Source organism: Podarcis bocagei, assembly GCF_964188305.1.
Source record: "Podarcis bocagei genome assembly, chromosome: 7".
In the NCBI taxonomy this organism is placed as follows: Eukaryota; Metazoa; Chordata; class Lepidosauria; order Squamata; family Lacertidae; genus Podarcis; species Podarcis bocagei.
Window position 1 is genome coordinate 26,298,703 of NC_138132.1, and position 19,996 is coordinate 26,318,698.

The window sequence follows — 19,996 nt, forward strand, 5'->3', positions numbered from 1 at the left end:
TACTTTGGGGAAAGCACAATTCTGTTGTAGAGAATTATAATACATTTGAAAAGCAAACACAATAAAGTCAGCATCTGTAATCATGCTTGGCCAGCCGACCCCTGACTATAAAATGTTTTTGGTTTTTGGTTTGTTTGTTTTGAATAAGAAGATACTGCATGCACTGCAGTGACTAATGTCAGCCCCAGCCAGTGGAATGTGTGAGTGCCGACACAGCAGTGCTGGCCCAGGTCATTACATTGGTCCTGTTTGCTGCTGCCTCTATCATCTGCCACTCTCAGGTTAATCATTTTTTTGGAGGGGGGGGGACTGGTCTGTGGGCCCTGGACTTCAGCCCTGAGGTCCAATGTTAGCTGCATCTCTGAGCGTGCCATCATTAAGATAGACCCAACATATTCCCATTTTACCAATGGAGAACAAAGCAGAAGACACAGCAATCCATGCTACCTCTATGACTGCTTGTTTTGGGAAGCTGGCTGTGGTCTTGTGATGGGCCTAATCCACACTGGTCCACAGAGGCTACAGAACGCATCAGCCCTGCCCTTTTGCGTGACTGAGCAGGGCCGATGCAGGCAATAGTCTGCAGAGCTGGCTCTTTGAGTTTGGCAGTAGGAGACATACCTGATTTTTTCCCAGAGACAAGTCCTCTGTTTCCAGCTGTGCAGTGCCAAACCAGGAGTGCAAGCAGCTGCCATGTGCCCTTACATGCCAAGGCCACCCAGTGAGCCCTGGCTGAAGCAGGGTCTTGATCTCACACCTCAAAAGCCAGTGCTAACTCAGATGCAAATCATGGGCCGCGAACCAGACAAAATGTTAAGTGCTTCTTCTAACCTTTGTAGATTTCACTGGGGCACTGAAGCGTAGGCTTAAATTGTGGGTCTTTACAGTGCTGAATTTTGCTTTGATTATGCCCTTAGGATTTTGGAAAGATTTTGTTGTTGTGCGTGTGTGGTGGTGGTGGTGGTGGTTTTTTGGACAGCTCATGTGGGAAAAAGAAAAAGGAAAGAATATTTGAAGCCATTTCAGGTATTTTGCTGCCAGCTGAACCGGATGTTTATACGACTGGTACGCGCTGGAAAGATTCTGTCAGGAGAGGAGGAAACGAAATGGCTTTAAAGTTATTCGCAGCTGCAAAAATTGGTGGCAGATTCTGCGAAGAAGTTAGCACCATCTACTGAGCCTTGGGAGTTGATGCAGGTTTGGGAAATTATTATTGCAATTATTAACAGACACTATTTATATCCCACTTTTCCTCTCAAAACGTGCAGGGATGCTAACATAGTTCTTCTTCCTCATTTTATCTTTACAAAGATTAAGCAAGATGCGATAGGTTGAGGGATAGCAACTGGCTCTAGGTCCCCACTGAGCTTTATGGCTTTAATCACTGCACCACACTGGTTCGCTGACCATGATTGCTAATAGGGTCATGCTGCCATATTCTGCTTAACATTTGAAGACAGTCAGATAGAATTCTGTCAGGTTCAAAATGAACAGGAGAAACGGTTAGCATTTCCTGAGATGTAACCAATTGGATTTTTATTGGATAATGAACTGATGTTCTATAACCTGGTGGGGAGGGGAACATACAGGAACTTCTTGAACATTGTCAAAAAGCAGCAGAGTTTTATGAAAATCATAGGTCCTAGCCCAGGGCCTTGTTAGCCTGTCTGATAATCCAGCCCTGATCAAAACAGCCTTGATCTCTGCCAGGAAAAAATCAATCATGTGCAGGTCTGCCAAGTACAGATATATATATTTACTGTTCTCCAACTTTTCTGTGGACCACCTGGATGGCACTCACAGACCTCCAGTGGTTTGTGGACCAGTATGAGATCTTCACATTGACTGTTACTGGAAGTGGTTCTCCAGGGTCTAAGGAAAAGAGAGGCTCCCCCCCCCCATCACCTGCTTTCCAAAATCCTTTTAGCTAATGGGGGGGGGGGACCTCAGGCCCAGGGGTCCAATGCAGCCCTCCAGGCCTCTCCCACTCTCAAGATTCTTCCCAGGCCATCTCCCATCTCTGCAGGCTACATCCCACATCATGGCTGGAATGTGTCCTTGAACTCTGGTAATGTCTTTTGCATGCCTGGATGGAGGACAGAGTGGGGTGTGAATGTGTGTGGAAACTAGTCTACTAGCCCATTTTCCCCTCCGGCCTGCCCACCTCTGGCATGTGGCCCTTGGATAGTTGCTCAGAATGTGGCCTTCAGGATGAAGAAGATTTCTTGCCCCTATTTTAACTTGAGGTGGCCAGGGATTGAACTTGAGGCGTTCTTTCTGCATGTGAAGCATGTGCTTCACCATTGAGCTGTGGTTCTTTCCATAACAACAAAATCTGGCTGGCTGTTGTTAGAAAGGGTGCATTCAGAAAGGGAGCTTGCTGCATTAGTTTTCCAGCTTATAACTCTAGCGCTTCTGTCCCAGTTTCATTACGGAGCTGTGGCTCTTTAGCCAATATACTGTCATGTTGTGCCAAATTTCATTCACACCAGGGGGTGTGGTGTGACACAACAGCAGACGTCACTGGATATGTTGCCGTCGTCCCATCTTTTATGTCATGTGCATCCCCCCTCCACCCAGATAATGGCAGGAAACAACTGTGTGCCACCATGCTGGCCACCCCAAATTTCAACCTGTGATTTTCCAGGTTGCAAATGGACTTTTTCTGGAAGTGATTAAATGTGGAAACAAGCACCCAGCTTCCACTAGATTCTGCTAGATTACCAGAATTAGTTTTCTGGCAGTGTGAAAGATCACATATGGAGATGTCGGGGAAATGGAATAAAGTGCTGTTTGAATGCAGCCAAAGAGAACTTTGAACACACTTTTGGATGATTCGGGTCGGCAGTTCTTACGTTTGTGTGCCTGTGCCTTGGCCATGGATACAGAACCCTGTAGATACTGCTGGGTTCCAACTCCCATCATCCCTGAGCACTTTGCTGGGACTATGGAAGTTGGAAATCAGGTTCCCACCTCTGGTTTAGGTTGTTTTGACTCAGCCTTTCTATTAAAATTGTTGCCCTGTTTCGTTCTCTTAAAAAGCTTTATAAATCCTTCCTGAACTGAGTGCTGCTTTCTTCTTGCCGTCTTCCCTTCTGCCACACCCAATGAGGTTTATTGCCATTGAACTGAAGCCCTCGCTCTGGATCTATGCGTGGATTTGCTGCGCAATCACCTCTTTATTCTGGTGCACCTTCGCCCTTTTGTATCCCACCATCCCTGCCTTGCAGTTGGCATGGCCCTGCCTCCACCTTTGAGCTTGTGTTGTTTGTGCCCCTGTCCATCTCCTAGCTCCCCTCCCAGCACACCTCAAATCCCACAAGCCAGCCGGCTCTGCACACCCAGATTAGCATGGCAACATCAATCCAGACTGGCAGGAAAATGCACGCACGTGGTTCCCTCCCCAGCATTGGTGGGGAGCTGCTGCTGCAGGCTGGGAGGGTGCAGAGTTACACCAAAGGGCAACGTGGAACAAGGAAACAGCACTAGAAAGACTGGTCTAGTCTCAGCTGTGTCTGCTAACGTGCCCAGAGCTGGAAGGAGACAGACAGACAGACAGACAGACAGACAGACAAGAGAGGGAGGGAAACTCACAGAAGGCTTTTCATTACAGCCTGTGGGTGCCCAACGCTCCCCCTTCTCCCCCTCCCCACTTCCCTTTTAATTCAAGTGGAACGTGGAAAGACTGAAAAAACAGCTCAGACCCCAGGAGTCTTCCTTTCTACGGGATGAAGGGCAACAAGGGAAGCAGAGTAAATCTGCAGGGACCCTTTTGGCTTCAGCTCACTCAGTGCTTGTTTACACCAGGGGTGGGGAAGCTTGCAGAATCCAAACAGTGCTCAGATGTGTGCTAGCCACCTAGAGCCTGATACATGCATGTCCAGAAAGAGACACGTATTCAGAAACATCTCCACTCCAATCCCCACAGAGTGACATGGCACTCGCATATGTGAAAGTCATACACCCATACAAAAGCAGGCATGCGGAAGAAACACACCTGAAAAGAGTAGACCCGTAAGGGTATGCAGGCAGGGCATGTAAAAATGGACGGGGGGGCATGTATGGAGAACGATGCACCAAGGATTCCAACTGCAGGGCCTTATGCACACAGCACACATAGAAGAACACACATGAAACAATTTGTACTCAAACTGCACACACAACACACTTTTGCACTCACTTGCATACCCAAATGTCCCCCCCATACATACACACGCTGACCCAGAGCACTATGTGAGCACGTAAATGCACATAAGTATTCATACACAAATACTGTCCGCATACAACCACGCCCATCCACTTCTCCGGCTGCCCCTGACAATTTATAGGAAGGGTGGGGGATGTTTTTCAGCCTGAGGGCCACATTCCTACATAGACAACATTTGGGCAGACAGGGGCTGTATGCTGGTGGCAGGTGAGACCAGAGATAAAAGTGGGCAGGGCAATGGATTTGACTCTTACCTTTGTAAAGTCAGCTTTCACCCTCCTGCTACGACTACGCAAATGGTCAGAAGTATTTACACACTTGCACACACTCCTCCTTGCAGGCAAGCAAGAGGCATTATCACAGCTCAATGATACATTCCAACCAGACAAAAGCAGTCTTGGGAGGTGTGTGGCGAGGGGTGCCAAGGCCAAGATGCTTTCCTGCCTCCTCCCCCGCAAAAAAAAGTTTCCTACACCCTGAACTGGCTTGTTGAGAGTCTGTCATCACAGTCCCATGTGGAGCTTGCGTTAGTCATTCCTTCAGCCCACAACATTTCTGGTCCTTGAGATTGAGAATTCAAACACATGCATGCACGCACACACAAGGTCATAGGAGATGCTTTCCATTGGGAATTTCTCCTGGAGAAGCCTCAGTAAAATGTGCTCTTCCTAGAGGATTATGCTTCAGTGGGCAGGCCTCTCTGTCTCCCACTAACAGCCCTTAATTGTGAGAGAAACCTGTTGCACCACCCTGCCCCACTGGAAGGCCACTTGGGGAGGAGGGTACCCCATGACTTGCTATGGCATAATAGCATAGCTGGATCAGGCCAAAGGCCCTCCTGCACCCTGGCCTCAAATGGCCTACCAGACACCTGTGCAAAGCCCAAAAGTAGGATAGGAATGCAATGGGGCTCTCTCCTCACTTGTGAGTTCCAGCAAACCAGTACAGAAACATTCCCCATCCTGGTGCTTTTCAGGTATTTTGGAGTACAACTCCCATCAGCTCTAGTAAGTGTGGCCAATAGGTCAGGGATTATGGGGGCCCAAGAACATCAGGGAGACAATGTATTGATTGGGGAAGGCTGTGCTGTGCCTCCTAAGACTCAGAGGGGGCCCAGTTTTTCTCTGAAGCTGTGAGCTGGTCTGGAGTAAAGTTAATCTTGTATAATATACCTCATACAACATAGCACATATATCATGGGAGTTGTGGTCCAACAGCATCGGAGGTGAAGGAAGCAATGTACACACAGGTCCTACTATCAAAACTCAGGGACAAAACTAGGCTTTATTTCCCCCAGGCCAAAGACCCAGTTTAGCACCCACACACATGCATTTGCATGTAAATACAAATAGGCCGGGATCCCCAATGGCACCTCTCTGGAGGCTTCACCTGGGGCAAAAAACCTGGCTAGCCCCCCCCCCATAGCTACAGCACTGCTATATGCTTGTTATACAAAAGTCACATCCAAATACGATGAATCAGTACCCAAACCTCACTATACACACCACTGATTCAGATATACAAACAGCCAGACCTGTGTGTAATACTGTAAACAAATAAGCAGCCGTAAACAAGCCTTGCTTCTTTGTGTTTTGCTTATCCGCAGCAGAAACCATGTTGGGAGGGAGGGGGAAGGGGGAGAGATGGGACAAATAAGAGAGTATTTTTTCCCCTTCCTTGTTTGCGTTTACAAGGTTTCGTAGGGGTTTCCTGTTTCCCCCCCATCATTTGGGGGTCAAAATTCCACGGCTGGGAACGCATTAGAAAATTTCTCATAGGAATACTACCAACTGTCAACTTGTTATGCGAATGCTCGCCTAACGAAAACAATGTGTTCCTGAGAATGCATTGCATTTGGATAGCGATACAGTGGTACCTCGGGTTACATACGCTTCAGGTTACAGACTCCGCTAAGCCAGAAATAGTACCTCGGGTTAAGAACTTTGCTTCAGGATGAGAACAGAAATCGTGCTCCGGCGGCGTGGCAGCAGCAGGAGGCCCCATTAGCTGAAGTGGTGCTTCAGGTTAAGAACAGTTTTGGTTTAAGAATGGACCTCCGGAACGAATTAAGTACTTAACCCAAGGTACCACTGTACACGAGCAGAAGTCTGTGCTAGGGTGGTCTCTAAGTCTCTGAGAGGGCCCAGTCTTTCTCTGAAGCCGTAATACACATCATACAACACAGCAAGTGGACCCCACCCTTGGTCCTTCTACCCCGTTCATTGGCAGGTGATCAGACAAGCCAGAGACAGGCCTTTCTCCTAGTTCCACCAGCCTAAACGCAGACATGTTCAGCAGCAGAACAGCCTGCTGGGAAGGGGGCAGTAGCCAAGTCCCCAGCAGTACAGGCTGGTGACTCACTCTTCTGGCTCAGGGAATGGCCCCTGTGCGCGGGACCGAGGCCAGGCCAGGCCGATCCTCTTCCTCCAAGCCTCCACACGTTTTGCTTGCTCAGAGGGAGGAGCTGGAATGACGGAGCCCGACATGCTGCCGCATATGCCCAGCCTAGGGTTGACCTAAATCCCCTCCACCAGCCCTTTGCTGGGAACTGCCAGGACCCAAGTCCTCCGTTTGCCGGAAGCCTGGTTGTGCCAAGCATTCAAAGGCTTGGCCCCAGAAAGGGAGGGGAAGAGGGCCACAGCAGAGGGAGGGAAGGAGGGAAGGCGCAGAGGGGGCTGGGCTGGGCTAGCCAACAAGCTGCTCTTTCTTTCCCTGCGCTCTGTTCCCTTTCACCTCCCTTGCTCAGCCGCAGGCAGCGGCCACATGTTTCACATTAGGATCTCTGGACTTCGCCATTCCTGGGGTGTTGGCCAGGGGTATTCCTCTCTTCTCCGCCTCCCCCCACCCCAACCCAGTTACAAAACTCTAGCAGAGACCACACAGGAGATGGGAAAGATGCTTGGACAACAAGTGGAGTGGGGGCAGCAGAGAGAGAGGAGGATATGGGGGGGGGGAGAGAGAGAGAGAGAGAGACTGATGGAGGGAAAGACTTAAAAGGAAGAGAAGGCGGCCATGCAGCTTGCATGAGATTGCAAAGGGAGACGGGTGGGCACAGCCAAAAGCACAACAAGAGACAGCGGGAGGGTGTGTGTGTGTGTGTGTGTGTGTGTGTGTAAAAGAGAGCAAGTGAGAAAGATTGCAGTCACCTCTCCTTGCTACCTCCTGACCCCTGGAGCCTTGGAAAGATAACAGCCCCCAAAGAGTGCTGACTTGCCTTTCAGAAATCCAATATCCTCGCCTGGTGAACTAATCGACTACCTGGGCTCGCAATAACCACCCTGCAAAAGGATTAATCCTGGCGCTGAAAATCTTTAATTAGTTTAACAGTTTCAGGCTCCATGGAGGCAGCAAATGGCAGACACAGGCGCTCCAGCCTCCCTACCCCCCCCCGCCCCTTCTCCTCTCCCCCCAACTCAAGAACGGGACCTCCTGGGAGGCGGCTTCATTCCCTAGTTGAGATGGGAGGAAGAGGCAACAATTTCCCACTAAGAAGGGGAGAGACACAGGAGAGGGTGGGGAAGGGCAGGATCTTGCTTGCTCTCTGCCTTTAAAAAAATAACTGTGGAAGGGAGGGCTTACTCAATTGGAGCTCTGAGCGTAGTCCATGGGAGGTAGATGTGATCAAGAAATCTCAATATACTATTAAATGGTGAGAACGGAAGGACAGTCCAAAACAGAGCTGGCTTCCTCCTCCACATTATAGCCAAAGGCACCGAGTACTGTACGATCACATTGTGCAAGTGCAGCATCTGGTACTGGGTAGACACTCCAGTATTGTGAGGCTCTCGGCTTTCACTATACAGGATGCAAGTTTCTAGTCCTTAAGATTCTGAAACAATTTCTGGCTATCTGTCACTCCAGGCAGACTGACGGATGATGGTAGCACTGAGCATAAGAACACATATTGAGCAGGACTTTCACATAAAAGTTCTCCGTGCCCTCTTTCTTTTCCCAGGGTGGGGGCCTTTTTGTGCTGGTGTGCACTGTGGGTACCCATATGTCTCTTTCGAACTAAAGGGCAACAATGTTGGAGCACGAGACAAGCCCAACACAGGTACCGTAACAAATCCTAGCATCCAGCAGTGCTGCGTCTTTGGGTTAGTGGGACATACATTACGGAACATGAACACCCAGTTTTCAGACGGAGAAAGTCCCTTTTCACTACCAAGGCAAGAAATGTCCTGCATCTGTCACACTGCTTGGGCCTACCCCTGGCATTTAATCAAAGGGAAAAGTAACTCAGTACGGTCCCTGATGGCATAAGAAGAGCAGGGTCCCACCAATGGCCCATCTAGTCCAGCATGCTGTTCTCATTGAGGCCAACCATATGTTCATGGGAAGCCTGCAAGCAGGACTTGAGTGCAATATAACCTCTTCCCACTTGAGAGTCCCAGCAACTGGTATTCAGGGCCACAGTTCCTCTGACAATGGAGGGAGAACATAGACATCTTGTCTAGTAACCAGTGATAGCCTTATTTGCCTTTATGTCCCTCCTCACACGAAACCATAGCTCAGCAGTAGAGCATTTGACTTGCATGCAGAAAGTCCCAGGTTCGATCCCCAATGACACTGCCAGGTTGGATTGAGAATATTCTCTACCCAAAAACCTGGAGAGGCCCTGCTATCACTGCTGACAACACTGAGCTAGATGGCAACTTCTTATGTTTCCTAATTGCTGACTACATGGTCTTTGGACATTACAGCCTTTCCAGGTGGCTTTGCCCATGTTGTGAAAGGAATTGGATCAAAACATGTTTTGTCTATGGCCATACTACCCTGAACACACCTGATCTCAGAAGCTAAGCAGTGTCAGGCCTGGTTAGTACTTGAGTGGGAGACGGCCTGGGAATACTGAGTGCCGTGGGCTTTTGCCTCCTTGGACCTGGCATAGTCGGTACAGCATGAGACTCTTAATCTCAGGTTCATGGGTCTGAGCCCATTAGGAAAAGATTCCTGCAATGCAGGGGGTTGGACTAGATGACCCTCAGAGTCCCTTCCAACTTTATGATTCTACAGTTTACTGTACAGAGGGAGGCTATCTTGCTAATACAGCATGGCACAGATAACAACAACAACAATAATAAATAATAATAATTTATTTATTTATACCTCACCCATCTGGCTGGGTTTCGCCAGCCACTCTGGGCGGCTCCCAATTGAATATTAAAAACACAATGCAGCATTAAACATTAAAAACTTCCCTAAACAGGGCTGCCTTCAGATGCCTTTTAAAAGTAGGATAGTTGCTTTCTTCCTTGACATCTGATGAGAGGGCGTTCTACAGGGCAGGCGCCACTACTGAGAAGGCCCTCTGCCTGGTTCCCTGTAACCTCACTTCTCGCAGTGAAGGAACCACCAGAAGGCCTTCGGTGCTGGATCTCAGTGTCCGGGCTGAACGATGGGGGTGGAGATGCTCCTTCAGGTATACTGGGCTGAGGCCATTTAGGGCTTTAAAGGTCAGCACCAACACTTTGAATTGTGCTCGGAAAAGTACTGGGAGCCAATGCAGGTCTCTCAGGACCAGTGTCATATGGTCCCGGCGACCTCTCCCAGTCACCAGTCTAGCTGCCGCATTCTGGATTAATTGCAGTTTCCGAATCACTTTCAAAGGTAGTCCCACATAGAACACATTGCAACAGTCCAAGCGGGAGTTAACTAGAGCATGCACCACTCTGGTGAGACAGTCTGCGGGCAGGTAGGGTCTCAGCCTGCGTACCAGATGGAGCTGGTAGACAACTGCCCTGGACACAGAATTGACCTGTGCCTCCATGGACAGCTGCGAGTCCAAAATGACTCCCAGGCTGCACACCTGGTCTTTCAGGGGCACACTTACCCCATTCAGGACCAGCGAGTCCCCCACCCCCACCTGCCCCCTGTCCCTCCAAAACAGTACTTCTGTCTTGTCAGGATTCAACCTCAATCTGTTAACCGCCATCGATCCTCCAACTGCCTCCAGGCACTCACACAGGACCTTCACTGGTTCTGTTTCAAAAGAGAGGTAGAGCTGGGTATCATCTGCATACTGATGAACACCCAGCCCAAACCCCCTGGTGAGCTCTCCCAGCGGTTTCATATAGATATTAAAAAGCATGGGGGAGAGGACAGAACCCTGAGGCACCCCACAAGTGAGAGCCCAGGGGTCTGAACACTCATCCCCCAACACCATTTTTTGTCATATAGATTTTTTATTGCGTTTCTTTTCACAGGTTAACAAATTTGTTTACATGGCAACATACAAGAAACATTTTTTATATATATGTATATGAAGAAAAATAAACAAAGAAAAAATACTAAGAAACTTTCCTTAACGTCCTTCAACAGTCCTTCAACTTTTGGACCTCCTCACATCCTCTCAGCATTGCATTCATTGTTCTAGCCAGTTCAGCAATTTGTTATCTTGTTTCCCATCTTATTATACCTTTAAATATATTATGTTACCAATTTCAAAAATTTGTAATTTAATTTTAAGACTCCTAATAAACATAATATTTTGTTTCAAATATGTCTCGTTTTTTCCATCAATGCTTACTTTATCATTTGCTTAAAATAGAATGCAGAAGCATAATGTTTCTTAATCGTGCGCTATCTTAACATTCAAACAACTTATAATGTTTTTGCAAATAGTCCTTAAATTTTTTCCAGTCCTCCTCCATTGTTTCTTCGTTCAGATCTCGGATTCTGCCAGTCATTTCTGCCAACTCCATGTAGTCCATCAACTGCGTCTGCCAGTCCTCCAGTGTGGGTAAATCTGGTGTTTTCCAGAACTTAGCGATGAGAATCCTAGCTGCTGTGGTTGCATACATAAACAAGGTTCTGTCCTTCTTTGGCACCTTCCGGTCCACCATGCCCAGGAGAAAGGCCTCTGGTTTCTTAGAAAAGGTATATTTAAATACCTTTTTCAGCTCATTATGTATCATTTCCCAAAAGGCCTTTACTTTCGGGCAGGTCCACCAGAGGTGAAAGAATGTCCCTTCTGCCTCCTTGCATTTCCAACACTTATTATCAGAAAGATGATATATTTTAGCCAACTTGACTGGGGTCATGTACCACCGGTATACCATTTTCATAATGTTCTCTTTCAAGGCACTACATGCCGTGAATTTCATACCGGTGTTCCATAACCTTTCCCAGTCCTCAGACATAATGTTGTGTCCTACATCCTGTGCCCATTTAATCATAGCAGATTTAACTGTCTCATCCTGTGTGTTCCATTTAAGCAGCAAGTCATACATCCTTGAAAGTACCTTAGTCCTTGGTTCTAGTAACTCCGTCTCCAGTTTCGATTTCTCCAACTGGAAACCCACTTTTTTATCCATTTTGAATACCTCTTGAATTTGAGCATAATGTAACCAATCTCGCACCTTACCTTTTAGTTTGTCCTGGCTTTGGAGCTTCCAATTATCTCCAACTCTTTCAATCAATTCCCAATATTTTGGCCAATAGGCCTCCATATTGGGCCTTTTTTTAGAAATCTTAGCTTCCACAGGTGATAACCACCTCGGGGTCTTACTTTCTAATAGATCCTTATACTTCATCCAGACGGCAAAAATTGATTTTCTGACAATATGGTTTTTAAACAGTTTGTGAATCTTCGCCTTGTCATACCACAAATATGCATGCCAACCATACACATTGTCAAACCCTTCCAGATCTAGGACATCGGTGTTTTCCAACAGAAACCAATCCTTCAACCAGCAGAAGGCTGCAGCTTCGTAGTACAACCTTAAGTCCGGCAGGGCAAATCCCCCTCTGTCTTTTGAGTCGGTTAGTATTTTAAATTTTATTCGGGGCTTTTTGCCCTGCCAGACAAACTTAGAGATATCCTTCTGCCATTTTCCAAAGCATTCCATTCTGTCCACGACCTGAAGGGTTTGAAATAAGAATAACATTTTTGGCAAAACACACATCTTTATAGCTGCGATTCGGCCTGACAAGGTAAGTTTCAATCTTGACCATATATCCAAGTCTTTTTTGATTTCCAACCAACATTTTTCATAGTTATCTTTGAAAAGATTTAAATTTTTAGTGGACAAGGATACTCCCAGGTATTTCACTTTTTTAACCACACTTAACTCTGTCTCTTTCTGATACCCCTCTATCTCTGTAGGTGTCAGATTTTTAACCAAAACCTTAGTTTTTTGTTTGTTTAACTTAAATCCCGCCACCCGACCAAACTCCAGGATAAGTTCCAAAACTCTTTTTGTGCTAGATTCTGGCTCCTGTAATGTCAAGACTAAGTCATCTGCGAAAGCTTTCAGTTTGTATTGTTTCGCTCCGACCACTATACCTTGCACCAACTGGTCCTCCCTAATCATATTCAGCAATACCTCCAGAACAGAAATAAATAGCAGAGGGGATAAAGGGCACCCCTGTCGTGTCCCTTTTTCAATTCGAAGTTCTTCCGATACCACATTGTTCACTATCAGTTTAGCTTTTTGTTCTGCATAAATTGCTTCTAATCCATTTTCAAACCCCCGTCCCACTCCCATCCCTTTCAAGTTCTTCTTCATAAACATCCAAGAAATGTTGTCAAATGCTTTCTCCGCATCAATAAAGATTAAAGCAGCCCTTGTGTTTCTAATTCGTAACAGCTCCAATATATCAATAATGTTCCTGGTATTGTCCGACATGTGTCTACCAGGGAGAAAGCCTGCTTGGTCCTTGTGAATTACTTCATTTAATACATTTTTAAGTCTACTTGCTAAAATGTCTGCAAATATTTTGTAATCCACATTCAGGAGTGAGATGGGACGGTAGTTCTTAAGCTGAGTCTTTTCCCTTTCTGACTTGGGAATCAATGTGATGAATGCTTCTTTCCACGTTTCCGGTGCCTTTCTCCCCTCCATGATCTGGTTACAAACCTCCAACAACGGTTGTATCAAGAAATCCTTCAAAGTCTTATAATATTTGGAGGTGAGTCCGTCCGGGCCTGGAGATTTGCCCAGCTGCATGTTTTGGATGGCACCTTCAATTTCCTGTTGAGTTATTTTGCTGTTAAGGATTGATCTTTTATCTTGGCTTATTTTAGGTAGTCCATTTGTTTCCAGAAATTGGTCCATTTCCGATTCTTTCTGAGGCCCCTGTGCGTAAAGCTCTTTGAAATATCTGTGGAAACACTTTCTTATTTCTTCTGGTTTCTGAACTATTTTTCCTTGAATCTCCAAATTTGTAACCGTATTTAACTTTTGTCTTTTTTTCAATTGCCAAGCCAGCAACTTTCCACATTTATTTGCTGATTCAAACGATCTCTGCTTCATTTGTTTGATTTTCCACTCAATCTCTTGATTGATCAGTTTCGAATATTGTGCTTGATGAAATTTGATCTCTCTTAGCACCTCTTTTGACTTTGGTTTAATTCTCAGCTTTTTCTCTCCTTCACTTATTTTCTCTAAAAATTTTTCTTTTTTTCCATTCCAATATTTTCTTTTTATCGAATTCTGTTGAATCAGAAACCCTCTCATTACAGCTTTACTTGCGTCCCAGATTGTTCTTTTCTCCACCGTAGTGTTCAAATTTATTTCAAAGTAGTCCTTTAATGTTTTTTGGGCCTTCTTCACAATCTCTTGATCTCTTAACAAGGTGTCATTCATTCTCCATCTGAAGGATCCAGTTGGAAAAAGTCTCAGTTCCATTTTTAAAGCATTATGGTCGGAGCAGGTTTTTGGGCAGATTTCCACTTTTCTCGTTTTCGGAGCCAGCCCTCTAGATATCCAAATTTGGTCGATTCGTGTCCATGACAAGTGGGCCTCAGAATAGAAGGTTCCTTCTTTACCCAAGGGGTTCCTTGTCCTCCAGATGTCAATCAAGTCCATATTGTCTGTCATTTCAAAAAAGGTTTTAGGAAGTCTGCCGTCTGTTGTCAAGTTTTGATTTTGGGATTTGTCCATATTTGTAGACACCACCCCATTCATATCTCCCATCACAATGATATTAGCATAGTCCAAGTAGTCCATCATTGTCTCATGCAGCTTCTTGTAGAATTCTGATTTTCCATCATTTGGCGCATAAATTCCTAATATCAAAATCTTCTCTCCTTGTGTTTGAATTTCAATTGCGAGAATTCTTCCATAATCATCTTTAAATAAAAATTTTGGCGACAGGTTCTCCTTTGCATAAATTACAACACCTCTTTTTTTAACTTTGTCTGATGAGATAAATTCTTGACCAAGTCTTTTATTGATTAATACTTTCCTGTGGAGCCTAGTCACATGTGTTTCTTGCAAACATATTACATCCAATTGTTCTTTTTTTAGGATATGAAATATCCTTCTCCTTTTTTCCGGAGAATTCCCGCCATTTATGTTCCAACTAAGTAGCTGCAGAGACATCCTGTTTTATTTAAAATGTTCTTAAGATGGGGTGTCTTCCTTTTTCTCAGATCCCGAGGGTGTAGGCGTTGGCCCACTTCCGGGCAGTATTGGTGCTGGTAAACCTGGAAGCCAATCCACTCCTTTTTGGAGATCTTCTCCGTGGTCGTGAAGGAACTTTTGGTTATCTTCAGGTGTTCTTATTTTAACCTTCCTTTCTTTGTAAGTGAAGGATAATCCCTGTGGAAACTCCCACCTATAGGGAATTGCGTTGTGTCTCAGCAATTTTGCTAATTCTGTATAGGTGGCTCTAAGGTCCAGCAGTTGCCTCGGGATATCTCTGTAAATTTCCACCCTTTTGTCTTGTATTTCAATTGCTTTTTTGAAATGAAGGCCTAGGATCTTGTCTCTCTCTTCCTTTGTTCTTAAAATTATCAAACAGTCTCTGGATCTGTCTTTCCTTACCAGTCTTCCCAGTCTATATGCCGAGACTATCCTGAAATCTGTATCTTCCTTTAAACCCCAGAACTTCGAGAATTCCTGTGTTAAGTATCCAATCAAGTCTCCTTGCTCGAGTTCCGGGATGCCTCTCAATTTGATGTTGCTCTCGCGGTTTTTCAATTCCACCATTGACAGATAGACTTGTTGTTCACCCACCTGTTTGTGCAGGGGCCTAACTTCTCCTTTTATTTCTTCAACCTCTTTTTGTAGAACTCCCACTTTCTGGATTGCTTCTCCAGCTAATTCCCGATTTTCCGCTGTTGCTCCTTGCAATTTCTCTATGGCTTGCGTGTGCTGGGAAACTTGGTCAGTCAATTTTTGAATCGAGGAAGTTGCTTTATCTATCTTCACAGACTGATCGTCCACCTTCTGGTTTAGACTTGATAATTGCTCCAATATTTGTTTTAATAGTGTATCTGACCCACCTGCTGCCATATCTTCCTCAGTGGACTTCTCAGTTGTTTCCCCTTGTTCTCTATGGGTCACCAGTACAGCTGGAACCGACGAACGGCGTCCTTGGGTCAACGTTGTTTGTACAAATTGTCTTCTTTCCTTTTCTTTTTCCTTAGCCTCTTTAGTTTCCTTTGCTTTAGATGCTCTTGTTCTCCCTGCACCACTCATTACACATCTGTCAATGTTCAAGGTCAAATTGTCTGTTGTTCCATGGGAAAGGCAAATTCAGAAGTAAACAACCAGTGAGATGGAATTCAAAACAAAAGTCAGTTCCCAGGATTTTATAATCCGAAAGCCCTGTAGGGGGAGTACCACCAGGTTTCAAAGACAAAGAAGGAAGTAATCCGCCATTAAAGTTCCAAATTGTTTCAAAACAGTAGATTCATTAGTCCAAAAGTCCCTTCATAAACTCAAAGTTTCCCAAAGCACCTTTTATAGATCAACAAAGTTTCATGAAAGGTGCTTGTAACAGTATCCCATTCAGTCTTTTCTGCTCAAATATAACAGTTACGTTTCAGCAAAGTTTGCAACTGTTTCCGCAGTTTGACACAGTCTCTCTCTCTGGCAGCCCGACAATCTGGCTCTTTAAAAAAGACAGCCCAAAGGAGAAAAAAGATAGGAGGAAAGTCACCATTTACTACTTCTTTTAGTCAATGTCCATTTCCACCTTCAGCTCAGTAAAATAAGCAGATCTTATAGCACGAAAAAGTTTAAGCTTCCCACAGTCCCGTTTCAAACGCTTCCGTTTTTAAAAGCTTTGCTTTGATCTTGTCAGCAATGTCGGAAGACGGACTTCCCTTTTCTCGTCTCCCGCTTTCAGCCAAATTTACCGAATTTCTTCTGCCAAATTTAAAACCCCTTTACTCACGGGTATGTTGCTTGCAGTTTAGCGTTGATTTTAGGAAGAAGGATCAGCGCTCATCTGTAACAGCCGCGCGGCTTCGCTTCCGCGGAAAGAGCGATGAACTCACAGCACCGCTACCCCTCCTTCACTCCGGGTCTCCTTACGGGGTCCCTTCTGTGTTTTCGGAGCAGCTTCTGGTGCCCGCCGAGTCCCACGGCCACGGGCTCCCTCTACCCGTGGTTTATCTTGATGGGTCGTCGCTATGCCGCAGCGAACGACCCTTTTCCGCGGAGCCCCTCTTCAGAGCTCGAAGAGGACCGCCATTACAGTTTCGCGCCGCCCCCGGAAGTCCCCCCAACACCATTTTTTGGATACGGCCCAGGAGAAAGGAGCAGAAGCACTCTATAACAGTCCCCCCAGTCCCTCTAGACGGTCCAGAAGGATGTTATGGCCGATGGTATCAAAGGCCGCTTAGAGATCCAGCAGAACTAGGAAACAGCTCTCACTTTTGTCCCTAGCCTGCCGGTGATCATCAACCAGTGCAACCAAGGCAGTTTCAGTCCCAAGGTGAGGCCTGAATCCCGATTGGAAGGGATCCAAATGGTTTTTGTGGTGAGAAGAGCCAGGTACCAGAATGGAAGAATCCAGACTGGAATGAGACTGCTCTAGAAAACAAAGCAAAGGAAGCAAAGTCAAAGAGGACAGAAGTCATCAAGGGGGTCATAAGCCAGCCAGTTCTTCCCAAGCTCCAATGCTTTGGAGAATGGGATGGAAGGTCAAAGACTGAAGCTAAGGTTAAGTGATGATAAGGCAGATTTGGAAAAAGAGATAGTTTTGCACAGGCATCGCAGCAGTTAACAAGCAAATCAAGCCCAAATGCACAGAGAGGGTGTTTTGGCTGGGTCAGGAAGATCACACCAAAGCAGTAACCAATCTATTGAGGGGCTGATCCTCAGATGCAACAAGGAAGCATGGACAGGGTTGCATAGAAAACAGAAATTCTCAGGACCAGTGGAGGAGCTCAGCTTCCTTCCAGTTCATCAACACCATCATGCATTTTGGACCATTAAACATAGCTATAACCAGAAAGTTAGAACATTTGTGTTGTGGAGCAATGGAGAATGGGGTACAAACTCCAACAGGACATTCAGTATCCTGAAAGCCTAAAACTTTCAGGCTTTCTTTAAAGTTTCTAGCCCTCAGGAGATGTGTGTATATGTGCGTAAGGAGAAATATCATTTCCAGCTGCTAAGCAGAAATTGATTTTATTCTCAGATCCCAGGAGTGTGATGTCCCAAGAGGAGAGTATGCCTTGATAGAGCAGAATAACCCTTCTGCTGTTTACTATTTTGGGAGGTGGGTGAGTGTTAATGGATCTCAGTAAGCACAATGTTATCAACTTTTCATAGCAGGAGAACAGGCAGCCAGCAGCAGACCCAGCCTTAATAAAGGGTTCTTGAAATGGTGGACCAGTGCAGCACAGGTGGCAGGGGTGGGGGTCCCCTGCTGCTTTTCGAGGGTGTTTAACAACACAACACAACACAACACAACAACACAACACAACACAACAACACAACACAACCCTGATACTCTGGAGAATGATTACACCCTGGAGGCATAGGACTGAGGATAGTCAGAGCCTAAGATTCCTTCTCTAAGCATAGGAACCCAGGAAGCTGCCTTATACTGAGGGATCATTCACACATACCTTTGGGTTGCATTGGGCTTTCTTGAGCAGGGTTTTTTGTGTTTTGTTTTTGCCCCACCACTTTCCCCAGGGAGATGTACTCTTTTAATGCTGAATCAGAACCAACAGCAATTCAGGTTTCCCACAGATTGTCGTTTGCTCCGATTCAGAAGAAAGGGCAGAATTTTGTGGGGAAAGCACCAGGGCTTTAAAGTGCGGGCCTGTGCCTAGAAACACAGCACAAAGGGAAGCCTGGGAGAGCCCTGCATCAGGCCACTGTTCCACCCAGCTCAGAATTGTTCTCACTGACTGGCAGCAGCTCTAGGATTCCAGACAGGAGACTGAAACGTGGAAGTGGTTTCAAGGCACATTCTCTACAGTTTCAATGCATTTTTGGCTGCCTGTTGTGTTCCTTAATGATTCCAGGCTCCCTTAATCCTGAAGCTCTTCTTTATATATGGAATCTAGACACTAGCACTGGTAGATGCAAGAGAATACATTCCATTAGGCTTTGGACCACCTGAGCGAGGCTTTCAGAAGCAATCCCCCACAGTCTCTGCCTTTCTTATTGCATTTCAGTGTTCAACCCCTTCTACTGCTCTTCCTTTCATTCACTCCTTACTATTTGCCAGAATAACTCTTGTTTTGCATTTATAATTAGGAGACAAAACAGATGGCAAGTGATTCATCTTAGGTAATGGGTCCACGAGAGTCCCCTAAGCTGCTGGGTTTCCTTTGCTGGAGCCTATAACTTTAAGTTGGTGTTTTGCGGTGTGTGCATATTTCCCTCCCACCCCCCCAAGTCAAGAACTGCTACCTGGCAAACATAAATCCGGCAGCTGTTTGGGGAGGCTCTCGAAAACAGAGACCACGGTTCTGTTTGACTGGTGACAGTGAACGATGCACAGAGACACGAAGCATGGGAGATGCCCGTGGAGCAAAAGAGGGGGCTGTGCTTCTGGCAGGGCTGCTGCTGATAAAGTGCCATTTTCTGACACTGTTCTCAGCCCGAAAGCTTCATTCAGCATGGCCTGCTGTAGTGTATTCTGGGATAATGGGGAATGTAACCCAGACAAATCCAAATCAGTGTGAAAAGGTGGGTCTTTGGGATAACCTCTAAACAACGAAGAATGGAAATCTACAACGGGGTTGTGGGGTGGCCATCCATATTGAAGAACCATTTTAGGAGTCAGGAATTTGTCCCAAATAGGCAACCATACAATACAGACAGCCTCCAGATGTATTTGGATTCCAATTAGCCATCCGATGGGTAAAGGTAAAGGGACCCCTGACCATTAGGTCCAGTCGCAAACGACTCTGGGGTTGCGGCGCTCATCTCACTTTACAGGCCGAGGGAGCCGGCGTACAGCTTCTGGGTCATGTGGCCAACATGACTAAGCTGCTTCTGGCGAACCAGAGCAGTGCACGGAAACGCCGTTTACCTTCCCGCCAGAGTGGTACCTATTTATCTACTTGCACTTTGACGTGCTTTCGAACTGCTAGGTTGGCAGGAGCTGGGAGCTCACCCTGTCGAGGGGATTCGAACCGCCGACCTTCTGATCGGCAAGCCCAAGAGGCTCAGTGGTTTAGACCACAGCACCACCCGTGTCCCTTCATCCGATGGGAGCTATAGCCTAAAACATCTGGAGGACACTAGGTTGGTGAAGGCTGGTTTAGATTGTAAGCCCTCAAGAAAAGGAAGTTTTAACACCCACCCTCTCCCTTGCTGGTTATGTTCTGCAAAGGTGGAACAACTATTCCACCTCCATCTGCCTGGTTCTGCCCTTTAAAATCTTAAAACTCACCTTCATTCACATTTTCTCCTCTCCCTAATACATTCACTAATGAAGGGAAAGTCCTCTTCCCACCTGTGGGCTTAGAAGCCAGCACATTTTAATGGCTGAGGGCTTGATAGCCTTTTAACTATATTCTTTGCTGTTTAATGTTGTGAGCAGCCTAGAAAGGTTTGAATCTGGAAAGGCGGGATTTAAACGACT

General features: G+C 46.1%; 1 protein-coding gene across 4 annotated transcripts in view; it reads right to left on the reverse strand.

The window, feature by feature from the left end:
• AHDC1 (AT-hook DNA binding motif containing 1) overlaps positions 1-19,996 on the reverse strand; it is a 204,807-nt gene that overhangs the window by 35,408 nt on the left and 149,403 nt on the right. The gene's annotated exons all lie outside the window — the stretch shown is intronic.